The 19,036-nt window shown below is 44.0% G+C and overlaps 1 long non-coding RNA gene across 1 annotated transcript in view; it reads left to right on the top strand.

Moving 5' to 3' along the window:
- The window catches only part of LOC123987729, a 102,846-nt gene that overhangs the window by 17,584 nt on the left and 66,226 nt on the right, over nucleotides 1-19,036 (top strand). The window contains exon 2 of the long non-coding RNA XR_006829334.1: nucleotides 17,192-17,473. This is a non-coding gene — a long non-coding RNA (uncharacterized LOC123987729). The remainder of the gene's footprint in view (nucleotides 1-17,191; nucleotides 17,474-19,036) is intronic.

Genomic DNA, 19,036 nt, shown 5'->3' on the forward strand with positions numbered 1-19,036 from the left:
TCTTCGGTACTCCACATCCGTTTCACCCTCGCCTCTCTCTCGGTCCTCATACTTTGACTTTTTATCTGTTTCTCTGTCGCGTTCGTTTCTCATTCCGTCGTCGAAAGAGCAAGCCGAAGGAAAATTGAGGAACAAAGAGCGGGAAAGAGAGACATAATCGCGGAAGAGGACACGAAGAACCTCTTTTTACGCGGTGCACAAGAGCATCACTGTTTCTCTCACTCGTAATTTCTGGATCGTCCCGTGCTTTGCCTTCGCAGCGTTAAACGCAATTTTTAAGAACGCGTGCAGACCGACTCGTGTAATTGCCTTGTGACTGCCTCGACCCGAGGTGTACGCAATTTTCTCCTGAATGCTGGACGTGTCAACGGTTTTTATAATCCAACGAAAGAGCACGGGGTTTTCTGTTTTTATCTGCTACATCTCCTTCTGTCGCATTTTCTGCGAAAAATATTGCTTGAATCATTTGCACCGTCTTTATCTCTTTGAGCATCGGTGTTCCGTTTGGCTGTTCGAGTGATATTTAAGTAGCTATTGAATTAATTACAATTTTCCGACGTTGCAGTAGTAAAACCTATAATAAGTCAGACGACGGAAAGAGACGAAATTGTAATTGCAACTTCTAAAGAATTTTGACAGTGTCCTTACAAAAGTAGCTACTGTATATTTTATAATTCTGTTAGCTAATTGTAAAAGAACTTTGGAAACATTCTTTATTCTACGCTCGTATCAATAAAACTCGAGAGCAGGAACTCGAAGGAGCAAGTTGGTTTCGAATTTTCAGCGCGAGAATGATCAGATCATAAATATGTATCCGCTTGGTAGCCGTCCCCGGGATTCATGGAAATTCTTTAATTGAGTTATTTTGCTTTTCCGTGCAAACCGTCGAAAGGGATCCGCAGCTTCTCCGGAAAATCCTTGTGGGAAGCGCGCAAACCTCGAAAATCTTCTTGGACGAGCGGTGGCAAGCAAAATTCTCCTGCTAACCGTACGATTACCTCGTTGAATGCGTGCGAACACTGTCTTCCGGTGTGATTCGCGGATGCCAACAGGCCATCCGGGCCGGAAGCTAAATAGCATTCTGTGAAATAAAACTATCGTTTTGATGAGAAACAGGCTAATATCCTCGCCTTGCAAACAGACGTACTGCTTCAAGATTATGCCATAATTAAAACGCTTGCACCTTCTTCGTGCACACGTGTGATGAAAATGTTTTAGAGGCTTTGAAAAATTATCTTTGATCATGGAAGTTTTTGTATCTTCATATTTAATTTGAAATTTTCACACATGATATTTTTCATTAATTTTCATTTCGATATAAAAGAAATAATAGAAATAAAAGTCAGTGTTAATATCAGACGAAGTTCACCTGTACACGTGTTAAGGGTTGCGTGGTAAGTTAAGTGTACTGGTACAAGTGAAATGGTGGAATAGAGGAGGGAAGGGTGTAAAGCGAAAGGAGAGAGAGCAAGTCGGACCAGTCAGCTGTCTAATGACTCGTTACCGGGAGAGAGGACGTAACGAGGCCACCGATAAGTGACAGCAGGTATTCCGTTCCCCACGTGACCAAGCTTGAAGAGGGTTGCTCGAGGTGGCCGAGGTTACTCGTAGGGAGGATACGGGCAGAGGTTGCTTACCTACGGTTCTGCATGTCACTGGCACTTGCCCGGTCTCGGTCGATGCCGTGTCGCCGTGGGGACAGGATCAAAGCTGTAATTAACGTTTCAATCTCAAGCAATTCGACGTTGAAACGACGCTTTTAAGAAACGGATACGATAATTGGACGGCAAGCGGAATTTTCGCCGGTGCAAATTGCGTGGAAAGTAGGATTTGAACGCGAACCAAGAACGAAATAAGCAAACATTAGTCAGATGTTTTATCAAATCGAAAATTAATTCATGTAGGAGGTTGATGGAAAATATTAAAAGCTTAAAAATATTAACTTTTAAATTATAATTTGTATTCGATAGATTGAATTAAAATATAACACATTAGGTCTTCAATACAATTAGGTCTTTTGTAAAAGACTATAAGAAGATTATAACTATCGTGGAAAGTTTAATTTGTTCCCTCAGGCAGCTTTCCATAAATACAACTCGATATATCCTGCCAGTAAGAAAGTTTACCCACCCGCGATTTTATAGGTTGCCACGCGTTAATGTATTTATATAAACCACCTTTTAAACCCTTCGATCGCTAATTGCGCGTGATAATTCAAACAGGATTTAAGTCCCTGTTATAATTAATCGGCCGGTTTACGGACTGCACGCGTTTCATTAAATTTATACTTGCTGCACGTTGCGGCTATTTTGATCCCGTATAAAGGTATTTTTTGTAACAAATCGTGTATGAATAAAATAGATTCGAATGTCATTCGATATTAAAGAAATCAAGAGAGAACAGAACGTAGTCAATTACATAACATCTATCAATCAATAAACATAATAAATATTTCGATTTCTAACAATCTTAGAGTAAAATTTTAGAAAAGTGATCGGTATATGTAGAAATTTATCGAGAGATGCCAATGTTGGCGTCGACTCTAATCCCATTTGCCGGTTCTTTCACCCTCCCGTTACATCCAACAGAGAATATCCCTCTTTCTTACCACCGAAACTCAGCCACCCCCTTCTACCTCGATTCGTCTGTTCCTCTTTCACCCTCTTCTCCTCTCACCGCCATTATGTTCCCTTTGCTGGATGGTTACGCGTCTCTATAGCAACCCGCCACCGAGGGCAGACAAGAGAACGTTGGCTATCTACGCACATATCCACCCCCAACCGCGGGGGTAGGAGCATGCGTGTACCCACGTGCTGGGCATATTGCGTGCGGAGTGACCCATTAAAAAAAAAAAAAAAAAAAACTCTCAGAAAAACTCGCGGAACAGGATTTTCTCGTCGTTGTCACGAGGAAAGAACGTCGAGAAACTCGGGTAATTGGGTTGAGTACTTAGCAGGCAGGAAGTAAGTGGATTAGCTACGAAGTGTCGCAGGAAATGCTTGATTTTTTCTCCTGTTTTTCGTAACTTCGTTCGGACACGGGAGTAGAAGGAACGAGTTTAAAAAACCGTGTCCCAGAACGGTCGCGGTAGCTCGTAATTGAATTTCGCGCGCGCGGGAAAGAAGACTCGGGGAAAAAGTAGAGCAGAACCGGGAAAGTACAATGGAAGTTGACGAATCGCGATTACTTCTGTTCCTCGTTTGAGATGAATTCGTTTTATAATGGTTATGACTTTCGTTTCAACTTTGCAGTCTTGTTTATGCCAACGAATTGGGAATAAAAATTGTTTCAAATTAAGAACAGAGGTTTACGTTTTTGACGTAAAGAACGGATAAAAATAAAAAGTTGCAAACGAACCCTCTAGAATAAGCGCGAGGGTGAAACGTTTATATAATACTTCCTGCAGTTGGGCTATTTAAGGATACACCGGGGCAAAAGTAATACGCTGTCAATTGCGAAATCGGCGTGGTAATACCAGCAAGTTGGAGAAAATGCCTTGCACCCCCGTAACACCCGTAAATGACGTGGTGCGGATCGGAGCACGTTCAGGGGCACGGCCCCTTGATGAATTGTCCGCACGTGCCTGCCCACGTACCGCACCTAATTACATGCTGATCACAACGAGTGCCTATATTGTCCTTTGAAATGCGAAATTGCCTATTGTCAACGTTTTCGCGGTCGAAACAACCGGCAGCCTATAATCGAAATTTACCTCCTGATACATTTTCAATGGATTCATCGTTGTTCGTTTTGCGACAGTCGGTTATTATATTTTCGTTAATTGGCGATGTTAAAGGAATACATAAGATATCGGGTGAAGAAATATTTTTTCTCTTTTCTTTTTTCTCTTCTTTGATTAATTACATCGTTATTCATTCCATAATAATTCTGTTGTGTTAAATTTGTGTCACCGATGATTCCTACTGGGTTGGGGAGCGGTAAATTGATTGCAACGTAGAAAGTTTGTTCTGCATTTGATGGCGTCGCGATTCGGGAAAGAAAACGTGGCGTTGATCGGCATTTATTTTTTTTTTCTCACCCTTAAAATTGTCCATCGTGGCGTGAGTCGTGGATTGATGTGTTTGCTGGAGCCGTTGATAGATGGAGGCGCCCGTGTTGTCGGCGCCCTTTCTACCCCCTTAACATAGACAAATGCTTCCTACCCTCCCTAACAAATATCTCTCAGATTTATTATGCGAAACCGCTCCGACCTCGCAACGCGGCGACTACGTTCCTGAAAGTTTTGAGAGCAAAAAATTGGTGTTCTTTCATGGGCAGTCGTGCATGGCCTCTGCCGAAGGAAGACACGACGAAGAAAAGCACTCCGATTCCTTGAAACCGGGACGAGCCCTTTTTTAATAAGTTTTATTTCAAGATCAACGTCTTATGGTGTATTAAGTAGAATGAAAACGAAAGGCGGCTAAGAAACTTCTGCCCCTCTAGTTGATTTTTCAATTTCCCATTCATTACGACCTTGCCTCTTCATTTGACCACTCGTAGCTAATTATATCCGCGACTCTAATTAAAATGCCTCTTCAACGGCAACATTCAGCCGAATTACGCGAAAGATGATCACAATTTTATCTAACAATCGTAGTTCTTAAAAAGTTTATAAATAGAAGCGTTTGGAATCGACAAGTATGGCGTAGGCGACGCAACGCAAACAAAATATAATTCTTCTACACAAATAAATATAAATAAATAAATAAGTGTATACTTCACGATCGATTTGACAATGTATCTCTACCGATCATGCATGAAAGCTCGTAGCAGAATATGCACACTTTTTCCCACATTTTGCAAAAAACGATTAATTCAATTCGCATTAATCAACGAGCTTTCCCTTCCGCTAGAAAAAACATTGCCCCAATAAAAGCAAAACAGAGCCACAGGATAAAAAAAAAAAAAAAACGGAACGCAGACCAAAACAACAAAGGTGGAAAGAGACAGGTGTGTATAAATCACCTATCGCCGGTGGGTCGCGGTTCATTATCATTACTCGCGGTTCACGTGACACGCCATGCTGCACTCGGTGGATGACGTCGCTCCGCTGACACCCTCTGCCCTCCACCCCGCGAATTATTGTGGATATAAAAGTGCCGCAAAATCACGATGCCAAACGGACAAACCGTCGCGTCGCGTCGGGACAGTCTGGCCAGGTTGTGTTCGCATAAGTGCAAACGTACGCGCGACCGACAAACAAAACGCGCCCGCCTATCTCGTCGCATATTTGTGGCTCCGCTATCCGGTCGTAAATAAAGTCCCTCTAAAAACAAAAACACAACGAAATAACGAACAAATGTACCCATCACTTCTGGTACATAAACCGCTGCTCTGGTGTGCGCCAAACCCCCGACACCGGCGACGCCGATCACCCTGATAGTGGTTGTGTACCCACCGACATACATTGCCGATTGCAAGTTGGGGGGTGAGAGGAAAATTCGTAAACTGCAGTTGAATCGATCGCGGGATCGCGGCTTTGGAGATCGATTTTATTCGTCGATGATCATCGAAAATTGCTTCTTCGTTATCGTGGTAGAAATGATAGGGTACTGTGGGTGGGACGAGGAATCTTTTTACTCGGCAGGAAAGAACTATGAAAATTGTTGACTCGAAAGATTTGAAATGATGGTTAGGTATATTTGAGATGAAATAGAAGAGTGATTCTTCTTCTGTTCTCTTCACAATGCTGCTTTCTGTCAATAAAGAAACAGTGACCGTGGTGATTGTTTCGAAACAGACATACTATTTCGAAAAGTGTTCATAAACAGCCCTATACCTGTCGTGTTTAGCTCGTTTTCGAGGGAATCGGAACTCAGGCTGCACAGTCGGCCAATAAAACGTGATGGTTGGGGATCGACGTAGGAAAAGATAAATTGCGGTATTCTTGGATACCGCGGACGCAATATCGGTGTATATTTACGAGGCCACAGGGTGGTACGGAGGGACGAGAAGGAGGAGGAGACAGGGGGGTGGGGTAGGGAAGACGGGAATCGAGGGTGGCAGTGGGTAGTCCGGGGTGGAGGTTTCTGGCGTTTCTTGCGAGACGGAGACCCCCGGGCTGTACCGCTCAAAAAACATTCAAATTAATTCCAGCCGGGTTGCTCCAATGATGGCGGCCAATGTTGTGCAACATAAGATGAGACCTCCGGCTCCGCGTACTCTTCCACGAATACATAATATACGCTCGCGTATGTGTACGCTCACACAATTTCCCGTAAATACCTCGTACATCCATAAACACGTGACATACAAAGTGTTCCATAACGCTTCAGCGGTACACGAAGAATACGAAAACAATGAAGAAAGTTCCGATAACAATATGACGTATTAAATTTTACATATACAGTTGTCGTCATTTTCATATTTTAACGATGCACTTGAATTTTGAACAAATCTGAATATCTTAGCTGTTTAAATCATACAAAATTAATTTGAATTGAAATTTTTAGTATATCAGCAATGATTGTAGGTAGCTCTATTCGTTAAAGACTATAGCTTACATAGTCTTAGACCCTTTTCTTTTTGAACATCCTGTACATGCATCTATTTGCATGTATGTATACGTGCACGCTTATGCAGCCGCGTTTTTCCGTACATACATCGTTCGTGTGCATGTTCATGTACCTGTCGGTCTACATATCCATGGTACATGCCGAAGACCGGCCACCCTCTCCCCCCATCACGGTTTTCACGATGGCATCTCCCTTTTCTCCGTTTTTCTCCTTTTTCCTCGTATCCGTCGAGCCATCTCCCGGTATCTCGTGCGCGAGCAGAAAACTCGAGCGTGTTGGTAACAACGCTCGGAAAGAGGAAAAGAGCTTCGGAAAAAGGAACATTTCGCGGATATTCTCTGCGAGCTCTTTTCTCTCCCTCGATCCGTCTCTTTCTTTCTCTTTTTTTCGCGTTGGCCCTCTCAAACCTACCGTCGTCCATCCTGCTTTGCATGTCTTTGCAGGCTGGAAGGACGAAGAACCGTGAGGGGGGTGAGCTTTCTTACAGGATACAGCGGGAGGAAGCAGAGGGAGGGTTGAACGAAGAAAGACAGATAATCGAAGATAAAAGAAGATGATACGAAGAAGGGTGGACAAGAGGGAGAGAGAGAGGGAAATGATAATCCATTCGACGGTCATAACGTAGCGCGGTACCGTAAAGCTCACCAGACAAGAAATACGGCCAACCGACCACCCTCTCCGTTTCGTCCTCCGCATCCTCTCTCTATCTGTTTTCATCTTTCTCCATCTGCCGAAAACTCGCGGCGAACTTACCCCTGGTTATATGCAAACCGCCACCGTTCCCTCAGGCTAGTCATAAACTTACTGAATTATATTACGCGGACCCACTGTCCCTCTGTCCACCTCCTTTCTCTCTTTCTACTATTCCCAACGTACCAACACTGCCACCTCTTTTTGCCCTTGTTTCTCTATCGTTGGAACGCTTTCGAGCAGATTTTTTTAAAATTATGTAACTAGAAGAATTCTCGTATTTATAGGAGCTCAGAGGACTCTGCTTTATAAACGACGAAATAAAAGAGTATGCTAGTTTATCATTTTACGTGATTCTAAGGTCGTAGTTGTTTTTTAAAGGCTTGAGTTTTATTCATACGACTATTAATAACGGAGATATTTAACTTTTCTTGTTTAAATAACTCATCAAAAACATTGACAAACGTTATTTGATCCTTGCGAATCGAACAACTGCTCGAAACATCGATCGGTTCATTTTCAATACCATCGGCGACCACGACCGGTCACCAGCATGTCGGATCATTACTAAATGCAAATTGTAACGAAACCGGGTTCGATGAGTTTGCACGACGTCCCACGCGAGCGGCGTTTAACCGTTTAGGGGTTCGAGCCACGTTAACAGGGTGAGAATCGGTCGTCACTCGGCTCGACACGCGCCTCGTCGGCCGGCGATCAGCTTTTTTTCCTCCTCGTCGCATTTTAATAAACGAGTCGCTCCCTTTTTCGCGTGGGCGTTACCGAGGCTTATCAAGCTCGTTACGTATCGAAAAAGTCACGCGACCCCGTTGATTTCTCAATCGCAATCCACAATGGCCACCCGGTCGAAGGAGGAACGAAACGAATAGATTGACTCGTGAGAATGAGATAATTATAACTTTAGCAAAGTCGATTCAACAGATACGTATATATTGTAGAAACTGTGAATGTTATTTCATATTTTCTTCTGGACATAAATTTATGTCAGAATTATTTATTAATAAAGTTAACCGACCTAAAGGAGGGTGGCTGGAAAATCTGAGCGAATTGAGTCGTCATCGCAGCAACGCGTATCAAATCGCGCATTATAATTGGAACGTCGACGTATACGTACGTCCAGCACGTGCCGGCATTGAGTCGACGGCCGATCACAGTAAGACCTGCTCGTATATTATTCCTACGGAATCATAACTCTAATTCTCGATATCGAATCGAATTACACGGCGATTGTTATGGGAGACGCTCGATGAACGAGTGCACAATCTGGAAGGGTGACTGCATTCGAGAAAGGATCCCTGTTATTAGAGTAGTTAGGCTTCATGTTTGACACTTGTTCTCTCTTAGATAAAACTATCGAGTGTAATCTTTAACGTTGCAAAATTATTTTGTTTATGTAATTTGTACAATACAAGTATTGATATCAGATATACATGTATGAACAGCAGAAGGAAGGTACTTGAAAGTTTCTATCCCTCTGGATACATATGCACCCTCTTGGGTACACAGCTTAAGCAAACACCAAGTCCAAGGTCCGAAAAGGGACTTTAAAATCATATTCACCCCTGCTTACAACCTGAATCTATTAGTTCGAGCACCGCTTATTGACGCTCATAGCTCGACGATGTATTTGGTGTACAAATTCGTAAACGGCAAACATTTCTTCTTACTATAGGGTTGAAAAAAAATCAAAACGTTCGCCATTTCAATAAGATACTACCAAGAACATAAGAGTTCGGTAAGCTGATCGTGCTCCTATAAAGCGTATCATAATCACACGAGCCATTGAAACTATGAAGCTCTTTCACACCTATTGTACCCCATTGAAGGGACATATTCCGCTCGTGCTAAAGTAGTATATCTTGGATCATAATACAGGGTGAGCGCAATCAGAATTTACACTCGTCTAAATCGCGTATCAATCACCCCTCGTAGAGCGGGGCCCACCCTCAGGCTGGTGAACGTAAAGGGATGCACGCGACGTGTAGCCCCGTACGATAATGCATTTCGCGCGGACGAGCGTCGATCCTCCGGACTATCATCCGACAAGCGTCCATTACGTACGTCCGTTCGCTTCTGCGTGTACGTATAAGCTCGTTCTTTTTATGGGTTGCCCTCCTGCAGCGGCACGAGCAGTCACGTGCCTGAGGCGCCCCCCTCGTGCAGCCTCCCTCGACCCTCAACCCGCCCCTCTGTCACCAAGCCGCCCACTTTAGACGCCCCTGAGAGAGAAACGGTCCCGCTACGACCTACCCTCGTCACCTCCGCAACGAGCTCGCCCGCTTTCATTTCCTCTCCGCTTTCAGACTCTCTCCCGACACCACTTTCCATCCCTTACTTGCGTGCGATCTGCGAACGCGCGTTCCTCGCCGTCGCCACCACCGTCGCCGTCGCTTTAATAAAAAGCTACTTACTTTTTGGACGCGCCGTCAACAAGAACGCCGACGCCGACGTCGACGCCTCTCGTGCCACCCGTACCACCCCAACGAGCTATTATTGCCGGTTGATAAGGGACGATTAACGCCACTTCACAGGCACCAGAATAGATACTTCGACGACTAGATGACTGATCGGAATTCCAGATAGGATCTCGCATTCTTAAGTTTAAATTCTTCGGCGTTAGGAATTCATATTAGCTGAATTTTCGAGGGACACGATTGTTGACACGTGGAGTAGGATATGTACTCGCACTCATCCCGTATTTAACGCTTTGATTTGGCGCGATGCAAGCGATGAGTATGAGTTTTTACAGAGATTCATGGTAACAATAAAGTTCCTTGTAAAATCGTACAAATCGGCCAAGTGTACTCAACGGTATCCTGTAAACTCATCCTTCAGCTCGTCTTTCCGAGGCAAAAGAAGAAAAAACGATCGCTCGTTCGTCGACGGCATCCCAATAATTTCGTCGTTCTCTGTTGCGTAAACAACAACGAGCCAACGAAACGACCTACGTTTATGGAGGTGGGGGCGGGTTGTACGGGAAAATATGTACAACGACAGCCGGACACGTAGAACGGCGTTGAACTTTAATATTACGAAAAGCTGTAATCCGACGGGGCGAGTTAGCTGGAGCGTTAACCCTGGCCACCCAATTTATAAAAATAACGATGAAATTACTGTTGCGTGAAGTGTAGCGTCACGCAGGACACCGATGCAACGATGCGCCGCGACGCGCGGTGCGAAAGGACGAGCAGCGTGCAACGAACGATGGGATGGGCCACAGTCACATGGAGACCGCTGGACGAGAGTGGACCCAGCACTCGTTGGGGTTGCCAGGGTGGCACGGCTGGCACTGGGTGGACTGGATATAGGTGGACGGTACGAAGGGAGGAAGCGTGATGCGCATTTTGTCCGTCATCAGCTAGCAGACCGTCGGGGGTGTTGATGTTTTAGTCTCTACTCGCGTTTTACGTTCGAAAAAATATGCGCACTGGTACGTAAGCTAATCGGTGGTAATAACGAAATCTCGGATCCGATTAATTAAAACGATGTACGAGCCCGTTCGGCGGGGCTCGAGAAAACGAGCTCTTTCAGTTCTTTCGGATACGCTCGTCGAATACCGTATCGTCTGTTGCACGTTCGTTTCCGTTCCGCTTCGCGATGCCTCGATGCCTACGCTTTTCTCTCCTTTCTTCTCGCTACAGTGTTGCGTATCAAATGGCCGATTTTTAAATCTACAAACTCGCACGTGATTCGATGACATAAAAGCGCATACTGCGAAATAACACTTACGGCATATCAATTCGAAGCTTAAAATTTAACAAAAATATCTCTGCATTGATTCACGCAAAGTTTGGCAGTCTAGTTTCGTCCGAATTTTCACGAGCAAAATGATCATGCCGAGCTTGTTCGTCCTGACATTATTAAATCACGCTAAATCACCGGGAGGATAGTGGTTCCAGCGATCCTGGAAAGATCGGAAGGGACTGTCCCTTGGTGTCCCACCTAGCCTTCCTCCTCTCGAAACTCTTCCTCCCCCTTAACCCCCACGAATCCTCATCGAGCCGATGCTAACAATGTTTGTAGATATATTGTATCTCACGCATCACTTGGCTCGCAAATTGTTTTATAAACAGATTATAGCGACAGCGGGGTCGCTACCAGCGTAACGTTGGTAATATACTTTGGCCATCCCCTCGCGACCCTCTACCCCACCGTATACAAGAACTATTCTATTGCCGGGAATGGCGACCGCGTCGTTACTCGACCTCGAATTTTCAACGTAATAAAACGGCAGAGATCTTAACTCTTGATCCCGACGATTCGCAATGATAAAGCAATGATTTAAATTTCAACGTTCCATGCTTGAAGGGTTAATATTTTAATAACTTTTGCTGCTACTGCTCACTCGATATTTTGCGCGATGGACACAGCTAAGAGTGCATCGAATTTATGTATCCGGGAATGGGAAAAATCTGGTTGAATCAGTGTCCGTGGGTCATTGGTTCGATAATAGCGGTAACCCACCGACCAGGGCAGAATAGTGTGCTTATTGTGGTAAACCTGGGACTTAATGGTCCTGTGACCCAGCACGCTGCGGGACAACTAGTCTACGTCGATGTTGGATGTTCGGAAGAAGAATCGAAACTTAGTTATTCCTGGCAAAGCGGAAGAGCTAACGTTCCCCGGTGCTTCGATGGTGCCTGCTAGACGTCTCCGGTCGCGTGGCTTTACGATTCCGTATAATCTTCTCCCTTAAATTTCAAACGATCCCACCCCCTTACCATGTCTTCCTTGAACTTTTTCATTTTCGTTTCGCGCGCCAACCATTATTCACGTTGTCGCGTGTAATAATTTGTATTCCTCGAAGATTCTAATTAAGGTCATTTTCTATAATTGATCACAACGAGCCGGTATATCAAACGCTTTCAACTATAACGTCATCCTCCAAGTTAGTCCACGTCAATCAAGTTTCAGGAGAGGTCGATCACTCTTTCTCTCTTCTCTCTAGTCTCTCACCCCGCACTTCCCGTTTCCTTTATTTACTTCAAAGCCATTTTAAAAGTGGTACTCTCCGTTCGTGCGGAGGGCTGGTGAAGTTGCCAGCGCGAAAAGTTCGCGCTTGATCATCGAACACCTCCGTCGAAGGGTTAAATCGGTTGCAGTAGGGTGAACAGAGAGGCTGTTTTCTTGCGTAGGATATTTTCGAGCCTGGCAATCGGCACTTCCACGTACAACCCTCCAGAGAATATCGAGTAATCTTCACCAGTAATCGCCTTGACGAGTTATTTCTGTAACGTTTCCCGCACAAGGGGTAAAACCTGCCGGTAAGTGGCGAGCGCGATAGAGAGGAGGGTGTACAAAAAAAGAGAAGCAACCGTGTTTGCAAGTGTGCGACCCGTGAGATGACTCGCACGATTACCTACCCAATCTTGAATATAATTTTCTTGTTAGCTGTGAAATCCAATCAACGTTGACGTTGCCTGCCCGTGCAACCTCGGGTCGACCAACCCCGTTCCGTTTTCTTCTCACCCCTTCTCTATCTTTCGCTCTCTTTCATCCCTCTACTTCTCCTTTTGCTGTCCCCTTTTGCATCTTCCGGGATACGGAATATGCAGGAAAACGTAACCAGGAGGTACTAGAAGAGAATGGAAGCATAGAATAGAAAAGGGAGGAATCAAGTTACCAGAATGAGTTACTTCTCAGTTATTTCATGGGCCAAGGCTAATACGATTCTCCTGACCGTTTCTAACGTCGTTCCATAAAATTAGACCATCGAATTATACTCGTCGTCCAACAGGATAGACGAGGGCAACCACGAACTGGCCCGCCCTTTGTTTTCTCCACGGTCCTTTCAATTATTTGCAAATAAAAGGGCGAACAGAGGGGTTAGACCCTCTCCTCGTTCGTCCCTTCCGCCCTCTTCCAGTTCTTGTTCCGTTACTTTCGTACCGCGAACTTTCACCCCTTCGCCTCTGCCTTCTGAAAGATTAAAAACGCTGTACTTGGATGGGATGTCCCAGGGGCGGAGCTTGGTGGGACAAGTTACGTTTAATCGGGACCTGTATTCAGAATGGGATTGTCGATTTAAAATAGAAACAACGAAGACAGAAGAATGCGCAATAATCAAGAAACGTAAGCAAATGTATAAAAATGAAAAAGAGATAGCGGTAACGAGAAAGGGATCGAAACAAAAGGAAAGGAGATGAAACTGAGAAAAAAAGGGGGGTGAGCGTAGAAGAGAAGAAGAGCGAAAGAAGAGGAAAGGTTGACGAAGGAGCTGTGCTTCTCTCGATCTTGCTTCCGGATTAAACTTTAATTGATTCAACTCCGTGGTCTGTAGTCAGCGAGGCGCATAGAAGAAGAGGGCACTCGCTCCCTTACCAGCGAACCTGGCCAAGGTAGAAAGCACTTCTCTTTTTCCTTTCAATCTCCTGCACCAGGATGCGCCTATTATTCTGTTCTGTGATAGGCCGATAAGTCGAGACGAATCGACTTGGACTCGGGGAGGAAGAATATATAATAATTGCCAAGAAAAGAAAAGAAACCATCGAATCTATCGTCGCCGTGATTGTCGTGTTTTCATCTTCGCCGACGACAAGGGGGTAATTATTTTTAATGACGTAAATTCGGTCAGAAGGATATCTCGTTGTATCGAGATCAATTAGTCGTGGATATCGTCATTGTTTCTACTCAGAGCTTCACTGTTCCTGAAATTCATTTGTGGTTTTTTCGAATTAAAATTTCTAATTGGGCATTGCAAACACTTGGCCGGTAACGATTAATACTTAAATATTGCCGGTAGCGATCATTTAGATCAAAGACGAAGAGAATCAGTAGCGAAGGAAGAAAATTAAGGAAACAGAGGCAAGGAAAAGGAAGAGCAGCAAGGGGAGAGAGTTGCTTCTATAAAACGAAGAGGGGGAAGAAAATTGGGGATCCCCAAACTGTATCGCTTACGCGAGGGGCTCCCCTCACAATAGGGACTTGCAACGAGCGGAAAGAATAGTTATCCGTAATATGGGGTGACGCGTGCTGATGAGTCGGGCCGGAAGTTTCGATCACTTTTATCCCCCTACCTTCCTCAACCCCTGTCTTCGTTAAAAACGACCTACGACTCTTCTTTGGTTACACTTTTGCTTTGCGATCTTTTGACAGCGTGACAAAACGAATTGTACAATTTTAATTTTAACTCGGCAAAGAATTGCTTCGAAATATCTCGAAGGAAATTCACCTTCAAGCTTGAAATCGCTTGCTGAAAATGCTGCTGAAGCAGAAAAAAATTGTGCCGTCCACTTTCTTCCGCGTTACTGACATGTTCAATTGCAGCGGTCTGGAAAATCGCCAAGCTTTGTTGAAACGAATCTTGACCTTATCGAAACGTCAAAGATCTACTGGCAAACTTGAATCGTACAAAGGGTTGATAACAGTTGTCACCACGAATGATCCTTTATTCTTGCCATGATTTCGCGCTCGATACCCTCGAACAGCTTTTCAACGTATCGGCATAGTTGATCTGTCGAACGAGAATCGAAACGACGTAATAATTATCATGGAACGTTTTAATAGAGCACATTAATCTATTTCAGCTAATCGGCGCGTCGATGATTAAATGACGGATGTAATTAAATGATGATTTTTACCGTACGCGATACTGGATGGTATTCAAAGTTACCAACACCGGAAAATCTAATTTAACGTATCGATTTTCGGTCATTGTCAGTATTTAATTGTCCACAGTTCGATTGGTGGACGAAAATCTGTCTACTTCTAAATGGAATTAAAATTAACACTTTGTCGATAGCATTTAATAAGTTAAATAATACAAAATGAATACAATACATTTATTAAAAATAGAATCTGGTGGCACGAGAATTCATTGTACAGATTGAAATAAATGCAAAATAAAGGAACAAGGAGGAGGAGGAGGAGCAAAAGATTTTGTTACGGGATGAACACGGTTGAGAGTTTCGTTACAATTGCAATTAACGTGCTGGCACAGGGGCAGATCCTGTTTTTTTCCCCGTTAATCCCTCCGATGTCCCGTTGAGCGTAAACAGGATTGCGGAATAACACGGTCAGAAATTTCTCAAGAATCTTATTTATTATCCCCACAGGGATGGACGGACCGAGCGGTAGAAGAACAATCGCGAACTAATTCAACCACCTTAATTACCGGCGTAAGAACAATAAGATTTAGCGCTCTTTTGTCCCGACAAAAATGAGAGATTACCGCTCGGGTCAGCGGCTGCGAGCAGCGCATTTGCAGGTAAACGGGCCGTGGATGCATCCTCGGAAGCCAGTCTCCATTGTTTCGGCCGATGCGCGCGAGCAAAAAGTCCAAAGAGTGGATGCACTTTTCTATTTTTTTTTTCTTTTTTTCTTTCATTCAACAACCGAGACTGGAGTTTCTTTCAACGCTGTTCTTTCTATGAATCGTGAAAACTGAATGCTAGTCTGAATAACTACTTAAAAAGATGAATTTTTGGCAACATTTTGCAAGAGAACGACCAAAATGCACTTCTTCTAATTTTATCCTTATTAAACGTTTATTCTTGTTCTTGGGCTAATTGTGAGTTGCCTTACGCACTGTTTAAAACATCGAGGCGATTGTAATGTTATTAAATTGTTAAGATTATGGAACAACTCATCTTCCAAGGAAATGGTTTAAACTATAAATTATGGATCGTGTCAAACGTTGCTGCGTTCCAGGAACGCAAATGAATCACAATAAATCCAGATGAATTAACCCCGGCGGGTATAAATCAGAGGCAAGTGCCAGAGCGTTTGCCATTGCTTAATATTCGCATACTAAAACGCTATAGGTTGAACATTACATCGCGATGTCTCGGCTACGGAACCGCAGTATTTCACTTTTCTCAGGAAACGTCGTCGCTCGGTGTCTCGTTTCGCGAGTCGAGCTTGGAAAACTTGCAATTGCAAAAACTTGTCTGCTCCTCGAGACAAAAGGACGAACTTTCCTGTTCCGTAAGAGTTGCCGGCGACTTCTCCGTCCTTCTTCGAATCCGACTTTTTCAATTTGTATTCCTCCTATTCTGTCCTGTTTCTTCGTTGCACGAACTTTCGGTGACAAGGACTCCCAGTGTACTCCTTGCGCCCCGCAAAAACACATTTCCGAGTAACTCGGCGCAAACTTCGTTCGAGCACCCCTCGATCCGGGGATAATCACGTCTTTTTTCATTTTTTTTCTGTTTAAAAAAATTCATAAATTTCACGAAATGATCAGCGACGATTCACTGTTCATTCAAATCGAAATGAATAGGTATCGAGTTCGACAAAGTGTTGCGTTAACAGCGCAAATATCGTTACTAGTCCATCTCTTTTTTTTATTTTATTTTTTTTTAATTATTCGTGCGTGTCGCTTGGACGAAAATACGCGTCAGTCATCTGCGACGCTTACATTACATTTGTTGTACATTTCCGCACAAACGCGGCAACACGACGCTTGACTTCGTTTCCCCGATGCGTTTTGTTCGAATTTAATTTCGTTTTGCTATTTCATGCGCAACAAAGGGTATTAAATTCCATTGCGTCGCGTTAAGTGAAGCATGACGAACAATTTCTGCCTCTCATTTCGCACGCACCCGCGATACTATTTACGAGCGGAACTTTTTATTCCTCTGTCGAGAGCCACGGACAATCGAATATCGTTTCGACTATTCGTAATATGTATACTTCGAAAACAAACGTATCACTGGAACGATCGAATTGCTGTTTGAAAAGCGTCACTTGTGTGTACGCAAACCATTTCTCTTTTTTTTTTATTATTCTTGATTTCATAGAAATATCTATGCTGTTTTAATTGAATCTGGATAAAAAAATATATACCCGTTCTTCTTTCAACAATTATTTTTCTTTCTGGTTGCATTGTGATCTAAATTTATTATTCCTCGTTTTTAAAAATTCTGAACAAAAGTGGAAGCGTACGCTATAAGAATTGACAATATATATTTTTGGTATATAAAAATCGAAGAAGGGTTTAAATTAAAATTTCGATCACACCTTTTCAGTTTGCACGTGTTAGCAAAAATTGGTGGGTACATGCCGAGGAAAAGCAACCACCTTTTACGAGTGTCCACGAAACAGAGGCCCCCTGTCGAAGACCATCGGCCGTTTATCAAATATCCGCAGTTAATCCAGTTACGGGCAATCCGGCAGCACGACGCTCGGAGATTGTGAAGAGGACGAGGAAAAGGGAGGCGGTGTGGCGCGGGTAGGGGCGTCCGCGCGGATAGCTAGCTGCTGATTGCAGCGGGTAATGACGGGGCCCAGGGGTGAGCAGCAGCCTGGAAGTAAGTAAAAATTTAAAATTTAGTTACTGCTAGCGTGTGTCCGACGGTTTGCGAATGCCGCGGATGTGGGACAAAGATGAGTCAGCACGCGTGCAACTAGAAACGTTGGATCGCGGTGATACGAGCACAGCGTTTCTCAAACTTTTAGGCGAAACCGGTGCTCGACGCGCGACAGATTTTCCTCCGCTCGAGTTGAATCGCGATGTTGAACTTGTTACAGGAAAATTCAGAGGAATATGAAATAAAAATTTTGAAAAAATTCTGAAAAAATTAACCTGGTTCTACTGTATGCACGCGGTAAAATTTCTTTATTCTCTTCAATCATAATACCAGTTAATTAGATCGAGCATTACGGATCGCGAACAATGACCGCGCAAGTAGAATTAGTCCGAGTAGTCAGACTCATTTATCGTCAGACCACGGTTCGCTTGCGGCGCGGCGTACGACATCGTAAACGTAAAACAGTAGGAAATCCTCATATTTGAATTATCCTACTTGGCATTCATTTTATACGGCAATTTTGAGACCATTATTAAATAATATTGTAGATTAATAACTATGGTTATTAATTACACAAGGTAAGGTTCTTTAACATTTCCATTTTCTAATATCGGATTGAAATGAAAGAAGAAGGTGAATGTTTATCGAATTTGAGAAACGCTGGGACGAAAGCGTCTGCGGACGATCGTGACGCGGAAAGAACGGATACATCGCAAGGGTGTAAGCTTTAATAAGGGCTGCCGAATTTCACACTGACTTGGCTCGCCACGGAGCTGGGAAGGGAGGTTTGGGGTCGCGGAAGGGGTGAGGATGTTGCAGAATAGAGAAGGGAGAAGAATCGGGGGACAACGAAATGGGAAGGGAGGCGTGCGGCTGATCGTCCAGAATAAAGTCTCGCGTCCTAAGCACGGCTCTAAGCACTTCTCCACGCACACGTTCGCTCGCCTAGCCGGCTACGCGATCAACAGCCAGATTATTAGAGTATTAGAACTTGTCTCATAACTCACGAACCTAATGGCCTTTGACCCGGCCGGCACAACGATATCCCGAGTTAAGTTCTGTATTGCCTTTGACGCGGCCGAGGATATATGTGCGTTCCCTTGCGAACGGGGATAGATCGTTCCTTTTCTCTTCTTTCCTTTATTTTTTATTTTTGACGTGGTAGTAAGCGTTTTCATAATTACTTACAAAATTGTTATGATCTGGCAAATTATTTACTTTTTAAAAATGATCGACGAATTAAGGAAGTTACGTCGACGAGAAATATCTCCTGAAAAATACCATCAGCTTCGACCACAAAAACGAAGAAGCCCAGAAAGCAGAATCTCCGCGATGGAAAGCGAACAGCTGCGATCGCGCGCGTGGCAGCGATGCGTTCGCGAGAGGATCTGAGGCGGTGCCGAGCCGCATTGCACGCACTCGCAACAGGATTGTTTTAATGCCATTTAAACTAATCGAATTAGAGAATGAATCAATGTGACGATACGGAACGATAAAGGGGGGGATTGAAGAGGTGGAAAGCGGGGTGTACAGGGTGGCGGAGGCGGAAGGTTGGATACGAGG

Source organism: Osmia bicornis, chromosome 4, assembly GCF_907164935.1.
Source record: "Osmia bicornis bicornis chromosome 4, iOsmBic2.1, whole genome shotgun sequence".
NCBI classification, from domain to species: Eukaryota; Metazoa; Arthropoda; class Insecta; order Hymenoptera; family Megachilidae; genus Osmia; species Osmia bicornis.